This window comes from Bos grunniens, chromosome 25, assembly GCF_055505025.1.
Source record: "Bos grunniens cultivar Pamir isolate PY7600 chromosome 25, Bosgru_T2T1.0, whole genome shotgun sequence".
In the NCBI taxonomy this organism is placed as follows: Eukaryota; Metazoa; Chordata; class Mammalia; order Artiodactyla; family Bovidae; genus Bos; species Bos grunniens.
In genome coordinates, this window is record NC_141189.1 from 12,954,890 (window position 1) to 12,967,011 (window position 12,122).

Consider the following 12,122-nt stretch of genomic DNA (forward strand, 5'->3'; position numbering starts at 1 on the left):
TTGCTATGACTAGTGCATTTTCTTGGCAAAACTCTATTAGTCTTTGCCCTGCTTCATTCCGTATTCCAAGGCCAAATTTGCCTGTTACTCCAGGTGTTTCTTGACTTCCTACTTTTGCATTCCAGTCCCCTATAATGAAAAGGACATCTTTTTTGGGTGTTAGTTCTAAAAGGTCTTGTAGGTCTTCATAGAACCATTCAACTTCAGCTTCTTCAGCATTACTGGTTGGGGCATAGACTTGGATTACTGTGATATTGAATGGTTTGCCTTGGAAATGAACAGAGATCATTCTGTCATTTTTGAAATTGCTTTGAAGTACTGCATTTTGGACTCTCTTGTTGACCATGATGGCTACTCCATTTCTGCTGAGGGATTCCTGCCCGCAGTAGTAGATATAATGGTCATCTGAGTTAAATTCACCCATTCCAGTCCATTTCAGTTCTCTGATTCCTAGAATGTTGACATTCACTCTTGCCATCTCTTGTTTGACCACTTCCAATTTGCCTTGATTCATGGACCTGACATTCCAGGTTCCTATGCAATATTGCTCTTTACAGCATCGGACCTTGCTTCTATCACCAGTCACATCCACAGCTGGGTATTCTTTTTGCTTTGGCTCCATCCCTTCATTCTTTCTGGAGTTATGTCTCCACTGATCTCCAGTAGCATATTGGGCACCTACTGACCTGGGGAGTTCCTCTTTCAGTGTCCTATCATTTTGCCTTTTCATACTGTTCATGGGGTTCTCAAGGCAAGAATACTGAAGTGGTTTGCCATTCCCTTCTCCAGTGGACCACATTCTGTCAGATCTCTCTACCATGACCCGCCCGTCTTGGGTTGCCCCACGGGCATGGCTTAGTTTCATTGAGTTAGATAAGGCTAACTCAATGAAACAGAGGTCAGCTGTCCTATATCCTTGGAGATGTTTGCAGCAGAGTTTTCCAAATGTCTGTGGAATTCAAAGGAATGTACAGTGTAAACAGAAGTATCACCTTCTGAGTATTTGTTTAGGGTCACCTAGCTATAAAGGGCTTCTTAACTGGTGGGAAATACTTATTCCTCTTCTTAGATGGCAAGTAGGGCCTGCCTTAGAGCAGGCCATCACTGTGATTCTGAAAACATAAAGTTTAAAAACAAAAGGAAAAACCAGTTACACCCCACAAAGGTAAAATTCTATTTTTTCTTGCTAGGTTGTTTTTTTTTTCCCCACTATAATTTCATCCCTGGTAGTAATTTAGGATGGTGTTACTTATGGGTGGGACTTAGCCTGGGGACCAGATTAAGCTGTAAAGTTCTTTCTTTCTTTTTTAAGACTTTTGATGTGGACCATTTTAAAAGTCTTTATTGAATTTGTTACAACATTGCTTTTGATTTTTGATTTTAATGTTTTGGCCACGAGGTACATAGGATCGTAGCTCCCCAACCAGGGATGGAACCCACATTCCCTGGGTTGGAAGGCGAAGTCTTAGCCATTGGACCACAGGGAAGCCCCTAGGCTGTCAAGTTCTTGATCTGAGCCAGGAAATCAGAGTTTTATCCTACAAAAAGCTCAGTCGCCCCCTGTCTCCAGCCTCTTGTCCCTTTTCCCCTTTCCCTCTTGCCTTTGCTGCGCCTCCCGCCCCCACCACTCCCGCTTTAAAAACCAGTCAGAAAACCTCTCCTGCCAAAATCTGAATCATGACCTCCGTGAAGTTGATGAGGACAGATCCCAGGTTCAATATGAGGCTTTTCTTTTTTATGCCATCAGGCTGACAGGGGAATTTATTGAAACCTAAACTCATTTTGTTTGCTCGAATGTTCACAAGACTCAAGAGTTTAAGGAGGTGCGAAGTGCTCCCACTGCCTCAGGGAATACTGCTGGGGTGTGAGCATCAGTGAGGCAGGCTGTTCGCAAAGTCGCAAGTCACCAGGTCAGGCTGCTGGGACAGAGCCGGGGGTGGAGAGGGCTGTTAGGTGGCCGTCAGCAGCTCCAGGGCCTTCCACCCTTCTCCCTTCAGACAGGCTCCTGGGACATGTTCTCGCCGGGGGTTGGTAGGATCGCTTAGTTGTCGTGTTTAAGAAACTCACTCACTCTCACTGCCCTTCTCTCTTCTCTCGGCCCTGCCTCCCTCTGGAAAGGTACTGGTCTTCTTTTTTTTTTTTAACTTTTCATTTTATTTCGGAGTATAGCCAGTTAACAATGTTGTAATGCTTTCAGGTGGACAGCAAAGAAATTCAGCCATATGTACATAAGTGTCCATTCTCCTCCAGACTCCCCTCCCAGGCTGCCATGCAACATTGAGCAGAGTTCCCCGTGCTCTACAGTAGGACCTTGTTGGTATCCATTTTAAATATAGCAGCGTGTACATGTCCATCCCAAACTCCCTATCTATCCCTTCCCGCCAATCTCCCTCTCACACCCCACCACCACCCCCCAGGCTAGCACGCAACAGAAGTTCGTTCTCTTAGTCTGTAAATCTGTTTCTGGTTGGTAAATAAGTTCATTTCTGTAATTTCTTTTTAGATTCCACATGTAAAGGATGTCATACGAGATTTCTCCTTCACTGGCTGACTTACTTCACCCAGTATGACAGTCTCTAGGTCCGTCCGCATTGTGCGGATGGCATTGTTTCATTGTTTTAGTGGCCGAGTAGCGTTCTGTTGTATATACACGCACCACATCCTCTTTGTCCATTCCTCTCCCGGTGGGCGTTCAGGTGGTTTCCATGTCTTGGCTGTTGTGAACAGTGCTGCAGTGAACATTGGGTACATCTTTTCGGACCACGTTTTTCTCTGGGGATATGCAGGTTTTTCCCCCCTGGGTCTTCCCGGGTGGCACTAGTGGTAAAGAACCCACCTGCCAACGGAGTAGACATGAGGGACGCAGGTTCAGTCCGTGGGCCGGGATGATCCCCTGGAGGAGGGCACAGCAACGCACTGCAGTATTTTTGCCTAGAGAATCCCATGGACAGAGGAGCCTGCCATATGGTCCCTAGGGTCACAGAGTCGGACGTGACTGAAACGACGTGGCACGCACGCATACACGGTCATACGGTAGGTTTATTTTTAGTTTTTTAGGAAATCTCCATACTGTTCTTCTCACTTCCCTGGTGGTAAAGAACCCACCTGCCAATGCAGGAGACATGGGCTCAATCCGTGGGTCAGAAAGATCCCTTGGAGAAGGAAATGTCTACCCACTCCAGTATTCTTGCCCAGGAAATCCCATGGACAGAGGAGCCTGGCAGACTATAGTCCACAGGTTTGCAAAAGAGTCGGACACGACTGAGTGACTCAACAACAACAATACTGTTCTCTGTAGTGACTGTACTAATTTACAGTCTCACCAACAGTGTAGGAGGGTTCCCTTCTCTCCACACCCTCTCCAGCATTTATTCTTTGTGGATTTTTTGATGATGGCCATTCTGACAGTTGTGAGGTGAAATCTCATGGTAGTAAGAAAGGTATTGTTCTTATCCCTCTGCCAGACTCTTGCACGGAGAATCCCTTCTCCCTCCCTGTGTCTCAGCAGCCCAGGTCTGCTAACCCTCTTAGAACTGCTGTTGGGCTTTTGGTAGCTGAGGAATTCCTTTTTAAATTCCTTCCAACCTAGCACCTTTGGGTAACACAGCTCATTTCTCTACTTTGCTGAGAAAAGCTTGCTGGGAAGAACTTTCTCATGTTAGGGAGATCAGTTCCAGCTCACATTTCTCCTGGTAGAATGGATGTCAGGCAGGCGGCATGAAGAACCAGTTCACGCTCCGTAAAGTAGATAACAGCAAAGGAGTATTTTTGAGGTAACATGAAAAGTACAAGGGAAACAGCCATGAGGCCTCTCCAGTCTCATTATATCTATACATCTGGATGATTTTGTTTGAAAGTGAAAACCTCTTAGACTTCTCAGCATCACGGATTTTTAAAACATGGACTTACCATGTAACAACGATAGTTCCATCTGCTAAGTACCAAGCATGTGCCAGCTGGCATCTGGCTATGGCCTTAGTCTGCATTCTAAGACGTACAAAGGTCTCGCAAGTCTGGTGGTGTCTCCGCTTAACAGGGACTCTGAGAGGTGCCCTAAGGCTCCCATGACTGATGTGTTGGAGCTGGACTCTCATTCGTGTGTCCACCGGCCACTGACCCGAGGGCCTCCTTGTGTTGAGCCTTGTGCTAAGACAGTGGGTGTTAAGGTGGACAGGACTTCGTTCTTGGCAGCTTGTTGTCTGGTCAGGGTGGTCAGATAGTGACTCCAGGGCTGTTGAACCATGACCCGTTTTCTCACTTGAAATTTTTCCTCATGTTTTTCAATTTTTATTATGTTGTAAAATTGCAAAACTATAGAGATGGTGAAATAATACAACAAATACCCATATACTGTTCGTGTGGATCCACCAATTCTTAACATTTTGCCACATTTGCTTTTCTCTTCTTTTTTTGCTAAATCATTTCAAAGTGAAAGGTATTAGAATATTTCAGTATTCACCTCCTGCATTTTTCTGTGTAACATCAGTATCATTTATCAGACTTAAGAAAGTTAACTGTGATTCCAGAATTTTGTCTGAAGTTCATATTGAACTATCCTTTTATTAGTCATGTATTTTTATTTTCGGCTGTGCTGGGTCTTCGCTGCGGTGCGGGCCTTTCTCCTCTGGCTGCATGCAGCGCACGCGCTTCTCACTGCAGTGGCTTCTCTCGTTGCAGAGCGCGGGCTCTAGGGCGCTCGAGCTTCAGTAGTTGCGATGCCTGGGCTCCGTAGCTGCGGATCCCGGGCCTTAGAGCAGGAGACTCAGAAGTTGTGGCACACAGGCTGTTGCTCAGCGACTTGTGGAGCCTTCCCGGATAAGGGATCAAACCCGTGTCTCCTGCATCCGGAGGCGTATTCTTCACCACTGAGCCACCAGAGAAGCCCTGAACTGTCCTTGGTTGCTTCCGAAGAGAGGGGCGGGGGTGTGTGTGAGACAGTAGTACCCTTTTTTATTTTTTGAATCCAAGATCCAGTCAGGTCACATGTTTGATTGATATGTCTCTTTCTCCTCTTGAAATCAAATATAGAACTCCATCCTTCTTCCTCCCCTCCTACACACACCCTTAAGAATTTTTTTTTTAAAGATGTCAATTTTTTGAAGAGCCCAACCTTGTTTGCCTTAGAGGATAAACTACATTATGAATTTCCTCATAGTGACATTTAACTTGTCACCAATAACTTAATTTTTTTTAAACCCTTTTCTGTCTGCTTTTACACCCCTTTAACTGATGAGCCCCGTTCCTTAGCCGTTTCTCTTGGGTATTTGGAAGGAGCTGCTTTGCATGTGTAAAATAACCATAGGAAGAGACAAATGAAAGTGTTAGTTGCTCAGTCATGTCTGACTCTTTGCAAGCCCATGGATATAGCTGGCCAAGGTCCTCTGTTCATGGAGTTCTCCAGGCAGGAGTACTGGAGTGGGTAGGCATTCCCTTCTCCAGGGGATCGTCTCAACCCAGGGATCGAACCTGGGTCTCCTGCATTGCAGGTGAGTTCTTGACCGTCCGAGTCACCAGGGAAGCCCATGAAGAGACCAGGGCCTTGGCATCTGTGTGCTGCAGGTTTGCTGTACGTTATGGGCTATAAATAATTACAACTTAGATGAGCTTTTGGAGCTCCAGATTCCACTGGAGTTTAAGGATTCCCTCCCCACCCCCTAAATTTGCAGAGATTAGTTTGTAGTTGCCAACAGCCCTGGAACTGGCAGGATGCTTAAGGCATAATCTTTTCATTAAAAAAGGATTTAACTAATTAGACTTGACTATCAAGCTGACAGGTTAATTGATACGGGAAGTAGGGCTCAGGAACCCAGAAGGCAGGAGCGAGTGTCCATTAAATTTAAATCATTATGATCCCTGCTGAAACATTCTTTACATTAACTTTAAACAATTTTCTGTGCCTATCGCCTTAACAAACCAGAAAATCAATATGTCTTGCAAATTCTTAAAAGATCTATAACATGTTCATGCGTTAATATTTTAGATCCAAAGTCTTGTGGATTTCAGAGAGACTTAAAGGGTCAGGTCTTTGATTACTGTCTTATTTTTATTTTTGAAGATTTAGTGAGCGTGGACATGTTTTATCATGTAACTTAGCTTTCATAAACTAACTTTTCACTTCAATTTATTATTTAAATTTAATCTGTTCTAAAATAAATTTGAAAGTGTATGAAAAGTGGAAATGTTAGTTGCTCCGTCGTGTCCGACTCTCTACGACCCCATGGACTGTAGCCCGCCCGACTCCTCCGTCCATGGGATTTTCCAGGTAAGCATACTGGAGTGGGTAGCCATTCCCTTCTCCAGGGGATCTTCCTGACCCAGGAATGGAAGCTGGGTCTCCCATACTGCAGGCAGATTCTGAATGTGCATTAAAGCCAGTAACTTGGTCACATATCAGAAGTAGGAGTTGAGAAAATCAGATTTCTTGAATCACCTGCACTGAGGGTTCTTTTTTTTTTTCCTTGCTCTCTTTATAAGATATGTGCTTTTGTGCTTTCTCAGTCTCTCAGTCGTGTCAGACTCTCAATCCCATGCACTTTCCCCTAATCTCCCCTTAGTCATGGTAACAAGATGTGCCTTTTGGAACTCTTGTCTGGAGTTCATATACATGCCCCTCCAGCTTCAACATTGCAAACCACATTTCAGCACCTCTGGGTCTCTGTTTCATAGTTAAACTAGGAGACATCAAGTGCACCCCCAAAGACCTTGAAGACGGGAGAGTTTTACTCACCCAATCATAGATCTTCTAGGGCACTTGGAGGCTCAGAGAGACCAAGGAAGCTGCCCAGGGCCAGTGCTGGTGAATGGCACCCTTGAGCTTGGCAGGACCCCGGCCCCACCCTGTTGAAGGAGTACTTCCCTTGAGTCAGACAGACAGCAGGCATTTGAGTGGATACTGTATAAATTTCCTGCACCAAGTAGTTTTGGACATTTAAAGGAAATAAAAGGCTCAGGTTCCCTCCCTCCCCTCCAGAGAAACTGGGTCTTAATTTACCTTTCTGAGTTGTAGAGAAAAATAATCATGTAGCCCCAACTTTTATTTATGTCTTCAATAAAGGAAACTTTTCTTGTACATTTGAGTTTCATTTTACAAGTCATTGGCTACATGTAAAATTGATGTGTTAGAAGCCATAACCTAGAACATAAAATTCAAAAATAAAGATCAGGTACCCCTAAAACTAATATTTTGTTTATAGGCTCTCTGAGTATATACCCAGACAACTCCTTTTAAAAAGGGAGGGACTTGCCTGGTGGCTCAGTGGTTAAGACTACACTTCCCAATGCAGGGGACGGGGGTTCAATCCCTGGTCAGAGAACTAAAATCCCACATGCTGCATGCCAAAAAAATATTTTTTTTTCTTTTAATTAAGAATTAAAAAGGGAAATGTCCCAGTGATACTGGAGGAGCATGTACCTTTGGGTGTTCTTTGGATGTTTTCAGTTATTTTCATATGTCCTTATTAGTGATTTGATTCCATGTTTGGTTTATACGCCGTGGGTATAGAAAGCCAATATCAAACTGGATTCTGTTAAGTGTTTAGTAAACTTAAGAAAAAGCAAGGTATTGTGAGAAGTTATACATCGCTTTGCTTTTAGTAGGAAGAAAACTTTCATTTCCTGAAATTCTTTATTTGTTGGGTTCTGAATTAGTGGCAGACTGCAAAAACTGGATTGGTAGGATTTAATCTAGGTTGGTCATTTTCAGCAACCCCATCATTTGACAATTTACTTCCTCCATTACAAGGGGTACCATTGACTTATTACTAATTTTTTGATGAGAAATACTGTCACATTAAACTGCTCTGGTGATTGCAAGATACATCTATATTTCAGAAACATTACAATGTAGGGATGGGGGCAGTAGAGAGAATTATGTCTTAGAAATGAAGAAATATGGTACATATCTGTAGCCTATTATATCACATTTTATAATTTGTCTACCAAAACTGTGATTTATGGGTCTTTTAAGAAAGAGAGCGAGGGGGTTGGATCTTTTAGTCAGAGAAATGACCTTCCCTCCAAGACTTAGACCAGATTAAATTGGACTTGGGAAGTGGTTTCCCCTTTTCCTCTATTGTAAATCTTCTCCGGAGTGAGTGCCCAGGCTAACCATGAGCGGAGGTCCATTGTCAGCACCTTGAAAGCCTATTTGAAATGTCATCAGCTTGGAACATTCCACTGGGCAATGACTATCACACCCCATTTTAAAAGGATGCCTTGGGCAGAAGGGAAATTATAGTGGCAGGCCCTTAATCCTTTTTAATAAGGGCAACTGTTTAAGAGAATTATGTTGTAAAAATGAATAGGATTTGGGAGCAGTTCCCTGGTCTGTTGTGGACTGTCAACACCAAAGGCGTTTTTCCCTTGCCAACTGCCTGAGGATTTTCCATTTAGCAAACTTAGAGGATGAATGGTAAAGCAGTGACATCCCATGATGAGTTCTAATTCTATTGCTGGTAAGGATTGATGTCTTTCATTTAAGAATTTTGAGATTTCAGCCAAGACTTGAGGCGAAGGTTAAGATTCTTCTGTGTGTTTGGTACCAGTTGGTACAGGTAGAGAATTTGAAAGCTCAGAAATAGCCTCATTGTCCCCATTAGAGATAAAGAGCCAAATGTAATAAATGTATACGGTGCTGTCCTTAATTGAGCTCAACTTGAAAATAAAGCATCTGAGAGAAAGAAGGAATATGGACAGGTTGTCTTTAGTGGGAATAGGAGTCAAGATGTATAGTATTCGATTGTAGGGTGTGAGTTTGGAAAAGTTTTCACATTTTAAGAAAAGAAAGACAATGAAAGATACTTAACACCTAGGAGATTTTGCACAGAGACAATTGTATCTATTAGAAACCCTTATTTGTTTTCTCATAAAGGGGAGATTCCAAGGGATATTTTGGTATCTACATATATTTGAATGAAAAATGGCATTTCTTTAAGAAAATAATTACACCATCAAAGCATTTCTCATTGCTTGAATTAGTGAATTGTATATGGAAATATACTAAGTGTTGAAACATTCAACATATATATATAGTCGGTTTTTCAGTATGTTGGCATTTCCAGTCAAAATGGCATCTGATGTTGGCCCTTTTAAGTGTCTGTGGCTTAAAATACTAACAGCAGGAAGAAAATAAACAGACGAAAACACAAACTCGTTGAATGAAAATACCATGGTACAAATGGAACCTTCTGTAACACTCTAACCCAGGAATTTTGAGAAGATAAAATCTTAAGCGTTAAGAAATCCAGAGGCCCTGTCCAGCTTATTGCTGTCGGAATGCCTCAAGACCCTTTAATCCCCCAGTTTAGAGGATCATATTGTCAAATCAGAGGGGCTCAAGCACAATAGCATCTTCTGGAACCCGAGTGACCTGTATTGAGAGTGGATCTTGGGCTTTTGTTCCTGTGAGAAGCAGGTGTAAAGGATAACACGCTGGATTATCTTATTGTAAAGCATCTAAAAAGCCAATTCCCCCTTCCTCATTCCCTCTTCCCTCAGCTTTTTCAGCCTCTTGATCCAGTAAATTCTAAGGGCAGGTGTTTGGGAAGGCTGGCTAGACTTTGGTTTTCAGTCCTCCGCGTCCTCGTCAATTAGAACTAATGAATGTATAGAATTTGTGGACGTGGCTATTGACATGGTTGCCCGGGTGACTCTCTCTGACCTGCTCGTCGTCTATGGGGAGAAAGGTTATTTCCACCCTGCCTTCTGGGAATACAGATGTAGTTTTCCAGTTCCGACTAGATCAGACAATTCCCTCCAGGCTAACATGCAGGCACGCACCCCTTTATACCGAGGCAACAGTAATTGTACCCAAGCGTGTTTTCAAGTTTCTGTCCGACAAGCAAAAGGGACCGCAGCCATGGGTGTTACAGCCTCCAAAGCCTGCTTATCACAGGAGGTCTGTATGACTTAAGTTTCAAAGATTAACTGTTTGTGTCTCAAGACAAAAGAACTTTTTTTCATCATCCTATTTATCTTAAGATACACGCGTTGGTTTTATAAGACAAGGTAGCATTAAATAGCAGACCTGACCTGACAAGTTACGTCCTGTGCCAGGGATATGCTTGCTTCAGAAGGCTGACTCATCAGAGACCAGCATGAAATGGAAGCCAGGCGCAGCCCACGGCTTTGTAGTGGTGAATAAGAGAGTACTAGAGTGATTCCATCGCTAGTGTACACGATCCAAACTACACGGTGAATCTGTCCTTTTGAAAACTGCAACCTAAGAAAAAGGCACACCTTGAAAGCAGTCACTCATTTCTTCCAAGGAAAAGAAGCTAGTCATTAAAAACAAAAATCTTAAATTATGGAAACTATATACTGAGGCGAATAAAGGGAAAAATGTGAATGATTTTATTTGTCCACTCGTTTACTTTCCCTGTGGAAAATGTGTCCTTAAGGTCACAGGATAGGTTTTCTTGAAGACAGCTTGGTGGAGAAGGGTGGCAGGGATTGACTGGAGAATGAAAACAGGTAGGTTCTGGCCTCTTCTTATTTGCTCTTGATTGAATCTTTAAGATTCAGTTCATCCTTAAGGGGAGATCAATGAAAATCATCTTAACAGATTCAGAAGCAGATGACAGAAATTTTATATGAATATTCGTTTTTAGGCACAATCTTTTAACAGATCGGTTATCAGAATATGGTCTGTAAGAAAATTAAAATATATGGTTGTTTAGTCGCCAAGTTGTATCCAACTCTTTTGTGACCCTATGGACTGCAGCCTGCCAGGCTCCTCTATGGATTTCCCAGGCGAGAATACTGAAGTGAGTTCCTGTTCCTTCTCCAGGGTATCTTCCCAACCTAGGTTTCGAACCCATGTCTCCTGCATTGGCAAGTGGGTTCTTTACCACTGAGCCACCTGGGAAGCTCCACATACACTGAGTTTTTAAAGACTTGCTCCTCACATTTTGAAGAAACTCTCTTTTCCCCATTGGCTTTCTTAAATCATCTCACAAATAGCACATGTCCAAAATGACCCACAGAATTTGAGGGTTAGCTTACATACAGAAACAAATCAAAATTTTTCTTCGTGCAGATGTTTGGACCTTAATTACTATGTCAGATTTTCAAAAGCCGTTGATTTTAAGTGCTTTATGCCAGCCAAAGTTAGAAGAGAATCCTAAATTCATTCCTTAAAGTGCGGGATTATTGAGAGGTTTGGAGTGCATTTTGTTGAAAAATTAAATGGGAAAGACTGCTCTGAGGATCTTAGAAGATTAGCTTGGTTCATCCAGGCTGAACCCAGTCGATTTCAAAGCCCATCTAGAAACAACTCTCAGCAAGTAGTGCCTCTGACGTTTTCTCAATCGGTAATATTACCAGAGCAGAGAAGTTCACATCTTTATGTGTCTGTGTGTGTGACCCACATAAGTGCCAAGACATTTCACATTCTTAACTGATTTATTAACTTTCCTCCTCCACAGACTATTTGCTCTACAGTGCTCCCCAATTGAAGACATCTCTCCCCCAGTTATTCCTTGAGCTGCCCTTTCTCCCAAGAGGCATGAAAGGGAAACCCAAGCGTAACCTCAGGGCAGGCTTAGCAGCTGGGAGGAGCCACTTCTGTTCTTTGAGAGCTGAGGGCCTGGCCAGCCCTGGAGAGCAGGGATTTACAAAACAGGGTGAAGACAGGAGCGCTCCTTCCATCTTGCTGTCTCCCCTGTGCCTTCCAGAGCTTTGACAGGGCTCCTGGATGGGTGTGGAGATGCTCTGCGGCCGGTTGTGGGTGTCTCCGATGGTCAGCGTCCCCCCTGCATGTGTGCTAAGTCACTTCAGCCGTGTCTGTAGTGAAGTTTCCATCCAAATGGAAATGAAACCCACTTAAGTATTCTTGCCTGGGAAATCCATAGAGGAGCCTGGCAGGCTGCAGTCCATAGGGTCGCAAAAGAGTCGGATATGGCTTAGCGACTAAACAACCATATATTTTAATTTTCTTACAGACCATATTCTGAAAACCGATCTGTTAAAAGATTGTGCCTAAACCTACGCTCTTTTTCCATCCCAAAATACAGAATATGCTTAATAACTATAGTAACAAAGAGCATCCAAAATTGCCTGGATAAATGTGATAAACGTGATCTAGGAAAATGTTACCAATGGCAGAATCTGGACTGGGGGACGTG

The 12,122-nt window shown here is 43.2% G+C and overlaps 1 protein-coding gene across 17 annotated transcripts in view; it reads left to right on the forward strand.

Annotated features, from left to right (window-relative positions):
• AUTS2 (activator of transcription and developmental regulator AUTS2) overlaps positions 1 to 12,122 on the forward strand; it is a 1,218,095-nt gene that overhangs the window by 1,139,303 nt on the left and 66,670 nt on the right. The window lies entirely within an intron of this gene.